At 34.8% G+C, this 18,704-nt stretch overlaps 1 protein-coding gene across 6 annotated transcripts in view; it reads left to right on the top strand.

The window, feature by feature from the left end:
* Positions 1-18,704, top strand: part of myripb (myosin VIIA and Rab interacting protein b) — a 198,875-nt gene that overhangs the window by 103,892 nt on the left and 76,279 nt on the right. The gene's annotated exons all lie outside the window — the stretch shown is intronic.

Genomic DNA, 18,704 nt, shown 5'->3' with positions numbered 1-18,704 from the left:
CACCTGCTGGTACGCGGTAACACACATCATTCAAGCAGCTTGTAAGGGGCACATAGAAATAAGTAAATAAAACAAAAAATTTATGTAATGTGATTCTGTTTTGCAGATATACAGTATTGCTTTATTATTTTTAATGACTAATCATTTTAAATTGTTATATTGAATGGTTTTATGAGTTCTTAAGGCACACTTTTATGGTTTGGTGGATACTTGAGCATTATTGATAGGGCTGTGGGGGTACTTAAGACAAAATAGGTTGGGAAACACTGGGGAGCACTACCTTCTTCTTCATCGACATCTCGAGGAGTTCCCCCTCCTAGCTTTACTATTCATTGTAAAGCTGCTAATTTTTTGCCTCAACATTTTTAATGTCCAGTGCTTTTCTTGTCACTTTCAGTAGCATTTTTGCTTAGAGCCGTTTACTTAATGTCTCCATTATGTTTCATGTTTGAACAATGATAACTCATTTTTAGCCCTGTTTGATTTCCTAAATGCTGGCTTTATGACTGCTGAATATGTGCCCAGCCCACTGGAGTTTTGATAGTGTGTGTGAGACTGTGTGTGAGCATTTTTCATAAAGGGAGATTGGAAAGATAGGACAGAGCGGGATTAATAAGGAGAGGCTGCAGTAGCGAGAAAGATGGTAAGAATATCTGCAGCATATGTTGATGATTTATAGTTTGTGTGGGTCAAATGAGCTGATAGAGTTTGTGTTAAAGGCACAATTCACCTCCCAAAATGAAAATTCTCTCATATTTTTTCTCTCATACTGTATATATACTGTATATATATGCTACGGCTGTGAATCGGCCGTAGGGGCCGAGTGCTGTAGTTAATCACAGCATGCTGATGTACAGCCATACCGCATGGCTACGAGTGTGATATTGCGTTTATACCACAGTTCGACACTACGAGTGTATAAATAAATAAGATATAACAATGGAGTGTCTTTAAAACCCTCTTTTGTGCAGAACTACTTCCTTCCGCCATGGATTCAAATCTCAAGTTGACAGTTTGACCAAGACTCTGTTACTAATTCTAAAACGTCACTTTAGAACTAGTAACGAAGGAATGTTGAGTCCCTCCATTGAAACTCATTGTATTTTGTACAGTATTATTGAGAGAGAGAGTCAAATGTACAAAAGCTGTGCTCTGCAGGATGTAAGTTAAATATAGCCTTAATATTAAATTATTAATTTTAACATAGCCCAATTCAATTTGCTCAGGAACAAGTAATAGATTAATAAGACCAAAGATTGCCCGTTTTATGTAGCCTAAATGAATTATATCTCATGTTTAACCACTATAAGAGCCAGTGAGCCACTGGCCGCTGACGGCCTGGAGCTTGCGTCTCTGAAAACGTCAAAACATATTGTAAAATAGGCGCTATGATTAAATATGAGTCACATATTTCAGGTCTAAACAACTACACTCTTGCCTAAAAAACTCTTAAAACTACAGTTCATGGTACATCAAGTGTAGTATTTGTGAAAAACATGGTGGATTTGCTCGGCCGCCATGACAGGTGCTTCAAGAGGTTTGATACAAACTGTGAACACTAGAATATCGCACGGCTCTCAGCCAATCAGATTCGAGAAACCGAAAAAACTGTTGTTCTATATATATATATATATATATATATATATATATATATATATATATATATAGAACGACCCAAGGGTGAGAAGATAATAATAATTACTATTATTTTTGGGTAACTGTCTCTTTAAAAGTGCACAGGGGTGTAAATCAGTGGTGTGCAACACGATATGAATCAATCAGGAAAATACTTCCCATCATACTTAGCTGTTTCTCGCTCACGCTGTCTCTTACGGTCTTATTTGCTTTCTCCCTCTCTCTTCATATCTTTCTTTCTCTCACGTACACTCACTCCATGCCCAAGGCATTGATTCTCCACCAGGATTTATTCTCTGCAAGTTTCCTTTCATGTTTCCTCCATGAAATGTTCACTGTATGAAAAATCTGGCTCACAGATTTCACATTACCAGACATAAACATGCATTTCATGGTATCAGCAAATAATGGTTTCCCTTGTCTCTTGCTTAGCAATATTTCAAGAGATGTAGCCCCGGCTTTCCACTCACAAAACTGATTACGCCAACATGGAATGAAATTACGCCTTACTCTAAATTAATGTGGTTATATAGTCAGATGGCCTTTTGAGAGAGATGAATATCACCATCTAAATTAAGTTTTTTTTTCTTTGCTGTACTGATCATCTATGCGTGATAAGGAAAGCATTTTAATTGCTTTTGTAAAGAGCCTATAATAGCATTTTTATTGGGTTTGTAATTAAAGAAATGTTTCTGGTTCAAGACAGGTTAATTTCTGTCGGCAGCATCCAATCCATGACATGACATTTCCGCAGATAATATTCTCTTTTTCTTGTTTAAAAACAAGCAAAAAATTATATTTACACTTACACAATTAAATTGATGTCTATGGTGCAAGATATTACAAAGGGTTTAAACATAGAAATGTGTGTTTATATTAATTATATTATATAATTATTATATATTAATATATTATATAATAAATATTTTTAGATCTATAATGCCAAATTTGTTCTGTTTAGGTGGGACTACTTTTTTAGGTGAACGAATGTCTCATTTTATGTTACAGATATAATTCCAGTGGATGGACTTTTGCCCATGTAAACTGTGCTTTGCAAATAATTACAATTTTTTCTGGTGTCCTTCCTCATATAATGCAGGGCTCTACGGTAACATTTTTCTTTAGGAGCACAGTCAAAAATTTGGGAGCACTTTCTGATCAATAACAGACGCTAACTTTCCTATTACAGGGCGATATTTGCCCCTTTAAATTAATTTCCACAGGCATTTTTACCATTATAAGAGCAATTTTTTCTCTAATCTTATTAAATGGATGCAACATATTTCGTCAATTTCTTAAATTAAAATAGAAAATTTGTTTTTAAATGGTAAACAATAAATTCAGTTAGAACAATAAGACCCAATCAGACTGTTACCTATCAAAATAAATCATCAAAAATCTTTGCACAGCAGAAGTGGCACAGAAGCTCTATCTGAAGTGGTTTTTAGATACATTTACATAGACTGCTTAATGCAGCTCATTGGTAAATAATGTACGAATATTTTTAAATACAATTTTGAATTTAGAAATATGTAAAAAAAAAAAAAAAAAAATGTAACTTTAAAAGTTTGATATTTTAAGTAAAAATAGTCTATGTAAAGTGTAAATACGAAAATAAATTTATTACATTTACCGCCAGTAGGTAAATTTACCGCCAGCAGATTCATTCAGGAATCACCATTGCTTGGAGACGTGCAACAGTTCTGGTGTGGCTTTGTTTGAAACTGTTTTCACGAAATAGAGCAAAAACAGACATAATTGTTGTTTTAATGTCTGTTTTTCTAATTCTAATTTTATGTCTAATTTTAAATCACTTAATATCAGCTTGTTTATTGGTCTTCAATAAGATCAGTATCACGTTTGCACGTTCAGCCACAACACTTGCCCATGATGACCGCGGCACCTCCCCCACCGTCGTTTTGATTTTTTATAGTAATAAAAATAATTTTGTTTAGTTAGAGAACAGTTAAAAACTGAACGCGTCTGCTCAATTCAGTGAGCCGAATGAGAGTCGCAGCAGAAGTCAGATTTCACCTCATTTCGCCTCACTTCTCTGAATGACAATGGATGAAGATTTGGTTGCAAAGCGAAATGTAAAAGTATTTTTAAGCGAGTTTGTCATTGTACTGTTTTTTTGTTGTGTTTTTTCATTAAGAATAATAATGAACCCACCCACCATTCAAGCAATTGCTGCCTAAGTTGCCGCTACTTTGAAAGCGAAAGTAAAATGTTTTTATTAATTTTTGGTGGCATTTTTGCCCTCAAGCCCCCGTTAATTTCCGACATTGCTTACGATAATCCAAATGTAGTATTTCCAGTTAATTTGGCTGAAACATCAGCAGCATCGGACTGTCTCGTTTCAGCTTGTAAACAATCTTTGTAGTGTAGTCCTTCGCGTCTGTCTTTTGCACTTGCTCTGCTGATCAAAGCAGCGTCTTTGAATGAAAGCATGAAAAGCAGTCCATTGCACTGCGAAACATAACTCTTTTTCAGTCTATATGTGTACTTTTTGTTCCGATTGTATTATAGTTCTATTCATGAGAATCGACCGGGTCACTCGCACCAGTGCGCCTAAATGTTTTTTCACACTCGCACGCAGTTATTTTCAGGCGCAAACGCGAGCGAAATGCTCGCACTGTAGAGCTCTGTAATGCAAGCGTTACCAGGTTATAACGGAATAGTATTTTAACATTTATTGCCAGTGGCAATGCCTTGCCGCATAGACACACAATTTTGTTTTGTTTTTACAAACTGAATGGTAAAAGTCAAAATTATTGTCTGTGGTAATGTTACAGATGATGTTGTTAGTCATAATTTATTAACCCAGAACATTCCTTTAAGTAGATGTATTGTGTGTGTGTGTGTGTGTGTGTGTGTGTGTGAGAGAGATGCTGACTAAGATGTTACAGTCACACATCTCCACTCACTCACACTTACACTTAGTGCATTAACACGTTCAGTAACACATCATAACAGTGCATGTTCCCTTTTAACCATAAAAAAAAATGTGTTTTCGTGTTTGTGTATGTTTATGTTTGTGTCATTTTGAAGTTGAAGTGAGATTGGTCTCTTTGCACTGTCACTAAGTATCACTGCATCTTGTAAGCTTCAGACAGCAACACAGACGTGAGCGTTTGGATGGTGCAACACACAGATGGTGAAATAATGTTGTGTGCATGTGCAGATGGGGCCTGACAGGCGTAATAGGTTGAGGTCTGCTCCAATCATCCACTCTGTGGGTGGGTGTATTAGAAAGATACAAGAAAGCTATGTAATGCCAGAGCCGAAAAAGAAACATCTAGAAAACTTCATGTAATGAAAAGTCTCTCTCAGTATAACCTTCATCCATCTGTGAAATTAAACCACCAGATTTCCCATTTGAATTCAATGTCATATTGAACATTTGAAATGTTTGTGTGTGTGTATATATGTGTGCCACATTTCTAGCAGCTTTTATACAATATACACTAACACTACCATTCATATGGAATGAAACTTGAATATATGGAATGAAAGTCAATATATGGAATTAAAGTCTGAATATATGGAATGAAAGTCAATGGAATACATGTAACTTAGTTACATATTGAAAATAAAAAATTTGAGTAATTGTATTTCATTACAGTTACATTTTAAATGGGTGGTAATCACATTACAGTTACATCCTAAATGTATTTTAGATTACCAAAGTGATTACTTTGAATTTTAATATCATTTATTTCATTTAAACATTAATGTAATCAAAAACCTCTTTGACTCTGATAGTCTGCAAAAGCAACCTAAGCTTCAATTCTGCTCATAAGTTTCATATCCCTTGCAGAATATGCAAAATTGTAATAATTTTAACAAATTAAGTGGGATCATATTTTTTTTTTAGTACTGTCCCCTAAATAATCTACTTCACATATCAGTTGTTTACATAATCTCCACAAGACAAAATAATCTATAAAAATTGCCTAATTCAAACATGTACATACCTTTGAATCTTAACTGTCTGTCTTTACCTGGATGATCCATGACTGTTTTAATATTTTGTGATAGTTGTTTGTGAGACACTTGTTTGTCTTGAACAGTTAAACTGGCTGCTGTTCTTCAGAAGATCCTCCACGTCCAATTTCTTTAAAGATCATATTTTTTATTTTTATTTTTTATTTAGTACTGCCCTTCAGAAGCTAATAATTACAGGTTTTCCAGAAGACAAAATATGTATAAATTTACCCAGAAGACAAAATAAGTATAAATTTACCCTGTTCATCCAATTCAAAAAGTTTACACCCCCCAGCTCTTGATGCACCGTGTTGCCTTTTTGAGCATCAGCTTTTCTTTTCTTTTCTTTTCTTTTCTTTTCTTTTCTTTTCTTTTCTTTTCTTTTCTTTTCTTTTCTTTTCTTTTCTTTTCTCATTGCATTTTTTTCCTTCAAGAAATATTGTAGAAAACTGATGTAGAGATGACATGCAGAGGAAAACCAAGTCCTATGTTTGGTGGCCCCTTTGTGTTACATACCTTATTAGTATTCCACAGCATTCTTAAGTATTAGATTAAGTAAAAAAGTTGTGTAATCTAACAAAATACATTACAAATTACTTTTTAAAGCATGTATTTTATAATCAGTAGTGAAATACATTTTAAAAGTAACCTTCCCAACCCTGGTTAACAGAGCAGTAGCCTTCTGAGTTCCATGACTTTAAAAATGGCATTCCATGATATTTTCCAGTACTTTGTTGAACTAGACAAATTTTGGCAACAGCTGGTCATATTCCAAACAACACAAAAAGGTTTTTGAAGTCTATATTCTGTCATTTTGAGGATCACATTTCCATTAGCAACTTTCACACAGTAATCCTGGTAAATTGCTGTAAAATTACCAGAACAACTTTACAAATAAATTTAAACGACGATGTTCCATCTTTTTATCGGTGAGATACCATTTACACATCAGTTCCAAAATATCAGTAAACTCTGTGATATCAATCCACCTGAGGAGAAGCGCTGTTTCAAGTTTCATCCAATGTATTCAGACCTTCATTCCGTATATTTAGACTTTCATTCCATATATTCAGACATTCATTCAATATATTCAGACCTTCAATCCATATAATTAAACTTTCATTCCATATATTCAGACTTTCATTCCATATATTCAAAATTTCATTCCATATATTCAGATGTTCATTCCATATATTCAAGTTTCGTTCCATATATTCAGACCTTCATTCTGTATATTCAAACTTTCATTCCATATATTCAAGTTTCATTCAATATATTCAAGTTTCATTCCGTATATTCAGACTTTCATTCCATATACTCAAACTTCATATTATAAATACAATAATTTCCTGAATGGCATGCCATAATATAATATAATAACCACTTGCAGAATCTGTGAAAATGTGAATAATTTTAACAAAGTAAGAGAGATCATACAAAATGCAATGTTATTTTTTATGTAGTACTGTCCTGAGTAAGATATTTTACATAAAAGATGTTTACATATAGTCCACAAGATAAAAGAATAGATGAATTTATTAAAATAACCCCGTTCAAAAGTTTAGGAACCATTATTGTGTGGTTACCTGGATGATCTAGAACTGTTTTTTTGCTTTGTGATGGTTGTGAGTCTCTTGTTTGTTCTGAGCATTTAAACTGCCCAATGTTCTTCAGAAAAATCCTCTAGGTCCTGTGGATTCTTCAGTTTTCAAGGATTTTTTGCATATTTGAACCCTTTCCAGCAGTGACTGTATGATTTTGAGATCCATCTATTCACACTGAGGACCATTGAGGTACTCAAAGGTTCAAACATTCACTGATGCTCCAGAAGGAAACAGATCAAGGTAAATTGTACTTAATTTGTCTTCTTGGAAACATGCAAGTATCTTCTGTTGCTTCCGAAGGGCAGTACTAAATGGGAAAAAAAAAGATATTTCAACAAAATAAGAAAGATTTGGACATCTTCATCCTGTTCAAAAGTTTTCACCCCCTGGTTCTGCATCGTGTTTCTTTCTGGAGCATCAGTGAATGTTTGAACCTTTTTTAATAGTTGTATTTGAGTCCCTCAATTGTCCTCAATGTGAAAAGATGGATCTGAGAATCATACAGTCACTGCTGGAAAGGATTCAAATATGCAAAAGACACTGGAAATCTGAAGAATTTTCAGGTCCTGGAGGATTTTTTCTGAAGAACATTGGGCAGTTTAACTGCTCAGAACAAACAAGGGACTCATGAACAACTATCACAAAACCAAAAAAAAAAAAACAGTCATAGATCGTCCAGGTAACCACACACAGTTTTAAGAACCAATGGTTCCCAAACATTTGAACGGGGTTATTTTAATAAATTCAGCTATTTTTTTTGTTTTTTGTCTTGTGGACAATATGTGAACACCTTTTATGTAAAATATCTTACTTAGGACAGTACTAAATAAAAAATAACATGCCTTTTGTATGATCTCTCTTATTTTGTTAAAATTATTTACATTTTCTCAGATTCTGCAAGTGGTTCCCATACTTTTCCATGCAACTGTATATATATATACAGTATATATAGTAACATTATTAATGTTTTTGCTTTTTTACTTTTGATCAATTTACTGCATCCTTGCTGAATAAAATTGTCTTAAAAAAATCACTTTTTTTTCAAGTTTAAAGTTTTGAATGGTAGTGTCTTTTTATATTTAGGTTTAGGAAATTAACTTCAGTGTGTAACTCGTCCTGCACCATTGATGCCACAGACATGAATAGTATGTGAAATTATGTGGCTTTTCTAAGTGATCATCAGACTAATAATTTTGCTTGCTGGATGTTAATATGGGCTGAAACATCCTCATTTAGAAGTCAGACCTTAATACCACAGAGATCACAGGCCAGTAAGAATCCAGAACACACTAACATTGTGGCAGCACCACTCACTCAAATTATATTTAGAATATGTCATCTAGTTTAAAGTATAATTATCAGAATAATTCATCTTCAGAACATTACCTGAACAATATTACTGGAATACAGATTTTCAGATGCTTTTAGTGTGCATTCATACACTCAGGGGCTTGGGGCAGTCATAAAGCATCCCATGGATGAGAATGACAGTAATTGAAGAGAGAAGAGCAGCTTTTAAATGTTCTGTAATCTGAGTTGACAGAGAGGAAGCCGTCTGGAAAGACGGCTCCGTCTCCTTACTTGACCCCATCCTGAAGGCTTATACCTTACATAAACTCCCAATGTTGTTGTGTGGAAAAAAATAGAAATAAGTGTAAAACATACTTTTATTTAGCAAGGATGCATTTAATTGTTCAAAAGTGACAGTCAAGACATTAAATTATTATTACAAAAATATTTCTATTCCAAATAAATGCTCTTCATTAAAGAATCCTGAAAAAATGTGTCACGGTTTCCATATTAAAGGGATAGTTCACCCAAAAATGAAAATTTTGTCATCATTTACTCCCCCTCAAGTTGTTACAAAACCTGTATAAATTTCTTTGTTTTAACCTATATATGGTGGCCAATCTTCGCTGTTTTTACATTTCATGAGTAAGAGCAGAGTGTGATGTTTGAATTAGCAGAGCAATAGCTGTACATAAAATATTGCAATCCACACAACATAATCAGAGACATATCAGAGTTCAAAAGAGGACAAATTGTTGCTGCATGTCTCGCTGGCTCATCTGTGACCAGGACAGCAAGTCTTTGTGGTGTATCGAGAGCTGTGGTATCCAGAGTAATGTCAGCATGCCACCACGTAGGACGAACCACATCCAATAGGAGTAACTGTCGACGCAAGAGAAAGCATGGTTCTAACTCGGATTGTATCCAAAAATCATAAAACAGCTGCCCAACTCATTTCAGAATTAAATGCGTACATCGACTCTCCTGTTTCCACCAAAACTGTTTGTTGGGAGCTCCACAGAGTCAATATTAATGGTCGGACTGCTATAGCAAACTTTTGGTAACTCGTGCCAATGCCAAATGTCAGTTCCATTGGTGCAAACAGTGCAAATCTTGGGCTATGGACAATAATGTGAAACATGTGTTGTTCTCTGATGAGTTCACTTTCACTGTCTTTCCCACATCCGTGGGAGTTACGGTGTGGAGAAGAGCCCCAAAGAGGTGTAACACCCAGACTGTTGCTGCCCAGAGTAAAGCACAGAGGTGGGTCATTGATGGTTTGGGCTGCAATATCATGGCATTCCCTACTGTGCTTGATATGCGCGTCACTGTCAAAGACTACTAAAGCATTCTGAAGGACCATGTGCACCTAATGTTTCAAACATTGTACCCTGAAGGGGGTGCCGTGTATCAGCATGATAATGCACCAATGCACACAGCAAGACTTTTGACAGAATGGTTTGATGAACATGAAAGTGAAGTTGAACATCTCCCATGGCCTGCACAGTCACCAGAAATAATAATAGTATTGCATAAATATAATATTGCATGAAACTAACATTTTTGAGGTCTTCTTCACAGTTTTAAAAGGGACTTGAATATCATGTGTGATAGTCATTTTGTGTTGACAGGCTGTAGCTGTATGCTTTATGGCTAATTGTTATATGTCAGTGTGCATTTCACTTCCAACCATGAACTAATGTGCTATCGTGAGCATGTAGGGTGTATATCATCTCTGTGCTTGTGTCTGATTGATGTGAATGAGTTGTGTTTCTTTCTCTCTCTCTATTCCTCTTTTAGTACCATATAAGACAATGTCTCAAGTAAATTCACTCATGAAACCCTAACAATGGCATTTCCTTCATTATCATTAGCATTAATGGGACGTTTGTGGTAATGCTTTAATGTGTACATTAATGGTTTGAGGTAATGGATACATTAGTGTATATCTGACATCTTAATGGATGAGGATTCTCCCTTGTGCTATTAAAAGACCTAAGAAATACCTGATAATGAGTCATTAATTGTCTATGTCTATTAATTACTTTTTTCTTCCATCACTCTCTGGCTTTTACAGTATGTGCATGTGTATTAGTAATAAACATGCTTCCTATAGCTCTTTTGGTACTTCTAGCTCAAAAGATTTTTCCCACAAACTGATAAAATTTATGTATCTTGAATGCTAAGTTGCTTTGGATAGAAGCATCTGCCAAAAGCATAAATCTGATGTGTCAGTGCATATGAATCCAGAAGTTCATTATTCTGCTGCCCATAATCATATTACAGTCATCCAGCAGACATGGTTATATAATCAACAGAACACACATTAGATATGATCCGCTCTGCCGAGTATATCCGGCGCTAATGCATGGCTGAGTCCTTTACCTAAGGGCACAGTTTTAGCAGAGGTGCTATTTAATGACCTTCTCTCATCTAGATTAGACACACTTCCAGCAATTGTTTTATTTGAAGATCTAAGGCACTGGTGTTCCATCTGCCTGATTGGTTTTGGCTTTTTAGTTGCACATGTGCGTATTTCTGTGATTGTGGCACTGTCGTAAATGCTGAGTTATAGCTTGAAGCAGCCCGTAAATTGAAGTGTCACCAACAGCTTGCCTGTTTAGTTTCTCTTTTCTCTGGTCTCAGTTAAAAGGATAGGAGGGAATAGCCCAGGAGGGATGAAACGAATGGGTCCCTCTCTTTTCCTTTTGTTCATTTTCAGTGGAGGGGTATTTTTAGCTGTGGGTCAGCCACTGCAGCTGAAAGAAAGAGGGTTGAGTGAATTCTATACCTGTCTCTGAAAGCTTGTTGGCATATAAACTGCCCTTCAACTTACAGAAACTCTTGTTAAAGGTCTTTTTTTAAAATCTTTTTATTTAGTTTTTTTATAGTTTAATTTAGTTTTTGCCACCTCATCTTTCAATAACAGCCTTTTTGTATACATTGCATGTAACACTTTATAGTAATGTTCAGTTATAAGTCATTTATAAGTTACAGTATTAGTTAATGATGAACTTATTTACAATTTACAAAACATGACTATAAATTTATATATGATTAATAAGTGATATGTTAACATTTTATGTATGTTTTGTTAATTCAGTTATGTCAGAAGTTTTTAGCTAAATGAACTAATTTACAAAACATGACTATGCATTCATAAATGATAAATGAATGATACAGTATGCTAACATTTTATGAATATTTTATTAATTCAGTTATAAATCATTTATAAGTTATTATCTAATGATAAATTAATAATTTCCAAAACATGACTATATGTTCATAAATGATTAATAAGTGTTATACTAACGATTTACAAATTAGTTATAAGTTATTTTAAATTAGTAAATCATGAAATAAATCAAACAGAGTAGTAGATGGTAAATGAGATGGTAAATGAGTTATTAGTTGATATATTATTAATACTTATAAATCACTTAAATATTTATTTCAAAATTGTTTGTGTCATTATCTCCATTACACATAATAATAATAATAATAATAATAATAATAATAATAACCTTTATTTTCTATAGTGCCTTTAAATGTACAACAAAAATACACCACACAATATAAAAGTACAGTTAAAGCAACAAAATACACTATAAAAGCACAATGAAAAATTGATACAATTATTCAACTAAAAGCTACCTTAAAAAATGAGTTTTAAGGTGAGTTTTAAAAATGCTAAGAGATTTAGCTTGCCTTATCTCAATCGGTAAAGATTCCCAAAGTTTTGGAGCTAATGAAGAAAAAGCCCTATCTCCCATCATTTTTGTATATTGTATTTGTATTTGTGTTTCATTTTTGTATTTGTAAATCGTTAACATACCTCTTATTAATCATTTATGAACGTAGTAATGTTTTGTAAATGATTAGTTCATCATTAACTAATTACTTATAAATGACTTATAACTAATTTGTAATAATAATTTGTTTTTTTGTTTTTTGTTTTTTTTACGATTCTTTGATGAAAAGTAAAAAAAAAAAAAAATCAGCATTTATTATTATATGACTATTAAATCTTCCAAAAAAACAACAACAAAAAAAAACATTTTGGTACACCAACAGATTTAAATTCTTTTACACAAGAATGTTTATTTCTTGGAAAATTTGACTGGCCTAAAGCTGAGAAATTGCTAATTTAGTGAAAGTCTCATCACCCCCCACGTGACTTTAAGCTGTCAGTCTGGGTTAGCTGCAAGGCTGCTGTATTTAATTTTGTCAGGCACAGAGGAGCAATCCACACATATTTAATGAATATTAACCTGATTCTCTTCCACTGCATTAACATTTACCTCAATATACAGATGAATGACATTACCCAAGATCAACATCTTTGTTTTGCTGTGTAGTGAATCTGAACAAGGGGTGGATTAGCCAAAATATGGTAAGCCAAAAAAAAAAAAAAAAAGGTTTAAAATAGTCAAAAAAATTAGCAAACCTAAATGGTTAAAAAATGGGACTAGGATAGACTTTTAATCTAAATATTTAAGGTTAATTCTACAAGCGTCCTAGTCTCATGATGACAAAGTAGTCAGCACCTGATTTCTATGCTTTCAGTCCCATGAGGCCTCAGGGGAAGTCAGTTCTACAGAGGTGTGCGGCAGGTGGGTCAACAAGCGAACAGTGAATCTGTTTAACAGAGCAGTAAATCCAATTTAGATCTGCTTATCCTACTCATGACATTTCACAAAGAAAATGGTCATGAACACCTGTTCTGTGACTGTTAACATCCTAACAGGTACCCCAAGAAGATACAGTGCTATCTATCTATAGCACCGGTTCCTGTTCCTAAATGAATTGAGTGTGTATTTGTGTTTAACTGTTAATTTGGCCTTATAAACATTCACAGCTGCACTGAGAAGTTAAAATGTATGTTATGAAAAATGCATTAGTTTTTCTCATCTTTCTGATGCAATGCCCCCTCTCTCGGCCTCCCTCTCCTTCTGTTCAGATTCTAGGTGGGGTTTTACTGGCTTGAAAACCAAAGCAGTGTTAATTATTATTCTAGTGGATTTTCTGTCAGTGCAAGTCCAAAAATACTTCTTTGCACATTCTGGTAATCTGAAATCGCCCAATGTGCCTCACTAAATCCCAGTTGCAGTGCCACTTAATAAACATCACCTACCTACATCTGTGCAGTTCCATTCCAGTACATCAGGAAACATTTTTCTGAGCACCTGCTGTTGTGTCATAATGCTTTACTTTGTTACATTCGGTTCACTAACCTCATTATATCAGAGCCCTATTCTGTCTCTGTTGCATTGTTTCACCCTTTTGGATCCAGACTAAGAAGAAACATGCTCTGCATTTGTGCGAATGTGTATGTTTGACTAATGATCAAAGAGCTCCGGTTCTAAAGGTTTTCCATTGTCCTTGCTATTGAATGCAGTATGCGACCTGAAAAGAGCCACACAGTGGCATAGATTTATATACTTGCACATTGTATCATACGGGGAACCCTTGTGGTGTGGCAAGCACCACCTGTATATGCGTCTGTATGTCAGTTTACACAGGCATTGTAACTAATGAACTTATAGTAGAATCACAATCATGGCAAACCTTTTTCTGAGTAAAAATATAATTGTAAAATATAAAGTCAATATAATTGTAAAATATAAAGTCACAATTACAAGAAATGTATTGATTGCAAGATATAAATTCACATTGTGAGATATGAAGTCGCAGTTTTGAGAAATAAAATTGCAATTATGAGATATTACAAAGCCCCACACTTGACATGCAGATTTTTTCTCCTTTCTTCCCATGACTTATTAATTTGTGGCCACGTTTTATTATTTTGAATTAGTGCAACATGGGCACAATTTTACATTGGCTGAGAGAGCTCAATGCACAGCAGCTGAAGAAAACACATGCAAAATGAAAAAACACCAGCAAATTAAGAAAACATCTTCATCAGTTTGACAACACATGTGCTGCAAATGCAGCATGCAGCTGCAATAGAGCGCAATAGTGAGAGGCTGAATGAATGGGGATTTAAATGAACTGCTGTGATAAGTGTCACGGCTGGATTGGTACATGTCAGAACAGCTGACTGCAAGCTTGACTGACGTGACCTGCCTGAACGAACACAATGCTTGACAAAAAAAAAAAAAAAAAAGTTCAAAAAGATAAACTAAAGCATTGTTTTTGCACAGAGGCCACACACTGTTCGTTTTGGGGAGCTGGGTGGTAAAAGACCCCCTGTGGTGAAAATCAAGTTTTTATTGTTGTTTATATGTCTATGTGGTGTTTTTAATATGCTTTAAGACAAACCATGTGCAAATTCATTTGTCAACACAATTGCTGAGTATTTTCGCCTTAAAACTGCAGTGAAAAAAGACAGTCTCAAACCCGTGGTTTGAAATCGCTGGTGTCTGTGATGTCACAAACTACTTTGTAACCAATCACGTCAACGTGTCAGTGGGCTTTAGCATATCATTAACAGCGAACTAGCAGAGGAGTCTCGAGAAAAGCCAGGTTGTCCCGGTATATTTTTCTGTTGATATGAAAAATCGTGTAGATTTTGCAATATGGTGGGTATATATGATGTATATTACAATTATGTTATAATGAAATATATGCCATTCTCCACTGATGTTCTGAGTTGTTAAAGCATTTGTAAGGATACTGATTGTTAGAAGGCAGCTGTCTGGCTCTGTAAGTTGACAGAGTGGATCTCTGAGCTGGCGTGAGCGAGTGGAGACGGGGCTACTTTGCATATTCATTGATCCACGTATATTAAATGAGGCAAGGGTGTAGAGTTACATTCAAGCTATTTTCAGGCATGAAGACATTTTTTTCCACAGGAAAAAATATTTAAATATGTCATTTTGGTGATCAAAGAAGAGTTTTAAGGGATAAATTGATTGACTACGGACTTTAAGATTTGCGGTGCACAGTTTAGAGAGAACAACAAGATAGAAAAGGTTATGAAAGTAGGGTTCTATGCAGTGATTCATATCATTTGTTTTTATTAATCATTGATAATTTGTTAGATGTATAGTACTTCACAGACAGAGTGGGGGAATCTGCTCATGCAAGTACAGCTCTTGAGTAATCTCTAAAACTGTTTGTGTTACAAACATTTTGTGTTAAATACTTATACAATGAAGTATGTTTATGTCCGTAAACTAAAGATTTATTTAACTGGAAGGTGAGACTTTCTTTCTTATAGACATTGTGTTGTATGTTGCAATTTCTCACCTTCATTTACATGTGGCTTGTCTCTGGTGTGCATGGTTTAGAGAGCAACATAAGATGGAGAAGAGTGTTTATGATAGCAGAGGTCTATATAGAGGCCAAAATCATGTATTTTAATAATACACTTTCATTATCCCTTTTCCTTCACAATCTCACTCTCGCTCTTTCTCCCCCTGCTGTCTCTGACTGTAAATTGAAGTGAATTTAGATATTGACATCTCAGCAGTTTCATATTCACAAGGCAAACTCAACCTCAAGAGTAGTGTTTGAAGATGAGAGGGCAGAGAGAGAGAGAGAGAGAGTGGTACTGAGGGCGAGCAAGAGATGAGAAGGGCCTGTGGTAGAGAAGGAGGGGGACCAAGCTTCTGTGCAAACATTTTCATAATTGCTGAAATCCTTCATTGTCACAGTGCCACAAGTCTCTCGTTGTCCTTTTTTCCCTCTCTTGACACACTCTTTTTTCAAACGTCATACTGAAATGGACTTCTTTGTTCACTGATTTGAAACATTGTACATAGGCAGCAATTCCGTGCATCACACAAATAGCGATAAGCACAGCATAGGCTCACTGGAAAAATGTGCCTCTACGTACATTTTTGTAAAATGTATGTAGAGGTCCAAAAACTTACCTATTCATACAATTACTGCAGATTCCTGAAACTGAAATGAACACTACTGCCAGTAAAAACACCACCGACTTTTATTCCTTTTCACACAAATTATGATTACAGGTGCAGATTATCGATTAATAAATATTAATTTCTGTGTGGTTCCTTGCACAATACTATGTTATGACCTCAAAACACTTTTACTGTAGCGCATGACTTGTAAACAAATGCATTTTGACGTTTACATAACATAACCAGCTCCATATGTAGGCCTATGGCTTTTTTGATGTAGTAAACTTGCTCGGTAACTCACCTGTTACAGCATTGCACTTGCGATGCAGAGCTCTCGTGTGCGAGCCCTGTGAAACACAAGTCACAGTGCCTGATATCAGAGTTTGAAGACTTGTAGCAAACTTAAAGGGTTAGTTCACCCAGTGTGAATGAAAATTATGTCATTAATTACTCACCCTCATGTCGTTCCACACCCGTAAGACCTCTGTTCATCCTCGGAACACAAATTAAGATATTTTTGATAAAATCCGATGGCTCAGTTAGGCCTGCATCGCCAGAAATAACACTCCCTTTTTCAATGCACAGAAAGCTACTAAAAACATATTTAAAACAGTTCATGTGACTACAGTGTTTTATCCTTAATATTATAAAGCGACGAGAATGCTTTTTGTGTGCCAAAATGGGCGATTTCAAAACGATGCTTCATGAAGCTTCGAAGCTTTACGAATCTTTTGTTTCGAATCAGTGGTTCAGAGCGTGAAAGTCACGTGATTTCAGTAAACGAGGCTTCGTTACATCATAAGTGTTTTGAAATTTCAGTGGTTCACATGACTTTGGCAGTTTGATATGTGCTACGAACCATTGAATCGAAACAAAAGATTCATAAAACTTTGAATCTTCATGAAGCAGTGTTTTGAAATCGCCCATCACTAGATATTGTGGAATAAAGTCACTATTTTGTTATTTTTGCTGCACAAAAAGTATTCTCGTCGCTTTATAATATTAAGGTTGAACAGAGGTGCAAAGTATTTGAGTAAATGGAATTAGTTACTGTACTTAAGTATCTTTTTGGCTACTTTGTAGTTGTATCAAAGATATTAGCAACTTTTACTCTCTACTTCACTACATTTTTGAGCAAGTAAATGTACTTTTTACTCCAATACATTTGTGATGAGTAATGCAATTGCACATTACATTTTGCATGGCACCTAACTTTTTCTGCAGCAGTTTGTTTCTGATATAAAGAAGCAATATCGCCATCTAAGGGCATTGAAGGTACTATATCTTGTGTGTTTTGCCTTTACTCACCCAAACTTGTCAGCAAGGCTACTTTACGTGAATGCGAGTGCTTTAGCAGATAGTTTCTGAATCACAGGTGTTTGATTTAGGATATGAGGTCATGACTGCAGCCGGTGATGAGGATGAAACTAGCACATCTAGTGCAAGTAGACATTAACTATTTAATTTTACTTAATATTATTTTATTTATCCGCTATTTTGATGAGAACTTTCTGATGGATATAGGTTTACGTATGGCCTTTTTGTGCACTTAAGCTTAACTGAGACTTGAGAGTTTGTAGACGTTTAAAAGGTTGTTGTGTCGACCTTGATTTATTGTTCAGAATAAACATGATTTCTCATCTTACAAATTAATTGCTTCTTATTTTCACTGGCATGTCTCTCAGGTGTTGTGGAATAGGATGAGTAAAATACTTAAGTACTGTTAAAATCAGATACTTTAAGACTTACTCAAGTCATATTGGAATTGGTTACTTGTAACTTGTAATGGAGTCATTTTCGATGTAAGGTATCTGTACTTTTACTCAAGTATGGTTTTCAGGTACTCTTTACACCTCTGAGGTTGAACCACTGTAGTCACATGAAGTATGAGAATATGAATTTTAAAAGAATATGTTTTAAATATGTTTTTAGTAGCTTTCTGGGAGCATTGAAAAAGGGAGTTTTTAGTAGCATTGAAAAAGGGAGTGTTATTGCTGGTGATGCAGGCCTTACTGAGCCATCGGACTTTATCAAAAATATCTTAATTTGTGTTCCAAAGATGAACGAAGGTCTTACGCGTGTGGAACGTCATGAGGGTAAGTAATAAATGACATAGTTTTCATTTTTGGGTGAACTAACCCTTTAAATTGCACAGCAGTGTTTTTATCTCACATTTGCTTTTGTTAACACTATCATTTATGTTTATGGTAAGGTTTACTTTGGTACAGGACATTATTTTCAAGCACGATTAACCTTTTAGCACCAATCACTGGACATTTAATTTCCGAACTGCCACAATAGTACATTTTAGCACACTCACTGGAAATTTGAAAATTTGTCATGAAACGTGGAAGAAGCA

The sequence above is a fragment of the Ctenopharyngodon idella genome, chromosome 23, assembly GCF_019924925.1.
Source record: "Ctenopharyngodon idella isolate HZGC_01 chromosome 23, HZGC01, whole genome shotgun sequence".
NCBI classification, from domain to species: domain Eukaryota; kingdom Metazoa; phylum Chordata; class Actinopteri; order Cypriniformes; family Xenocyprididae; genus Ctenopharyngodon; species Ctenopharyngodon idella.
The sequence above is the reverse complement of the archived record's forward strand: the minus strand, read 5'-3'. Positions and strand labels throughout refer to the sequence as shown.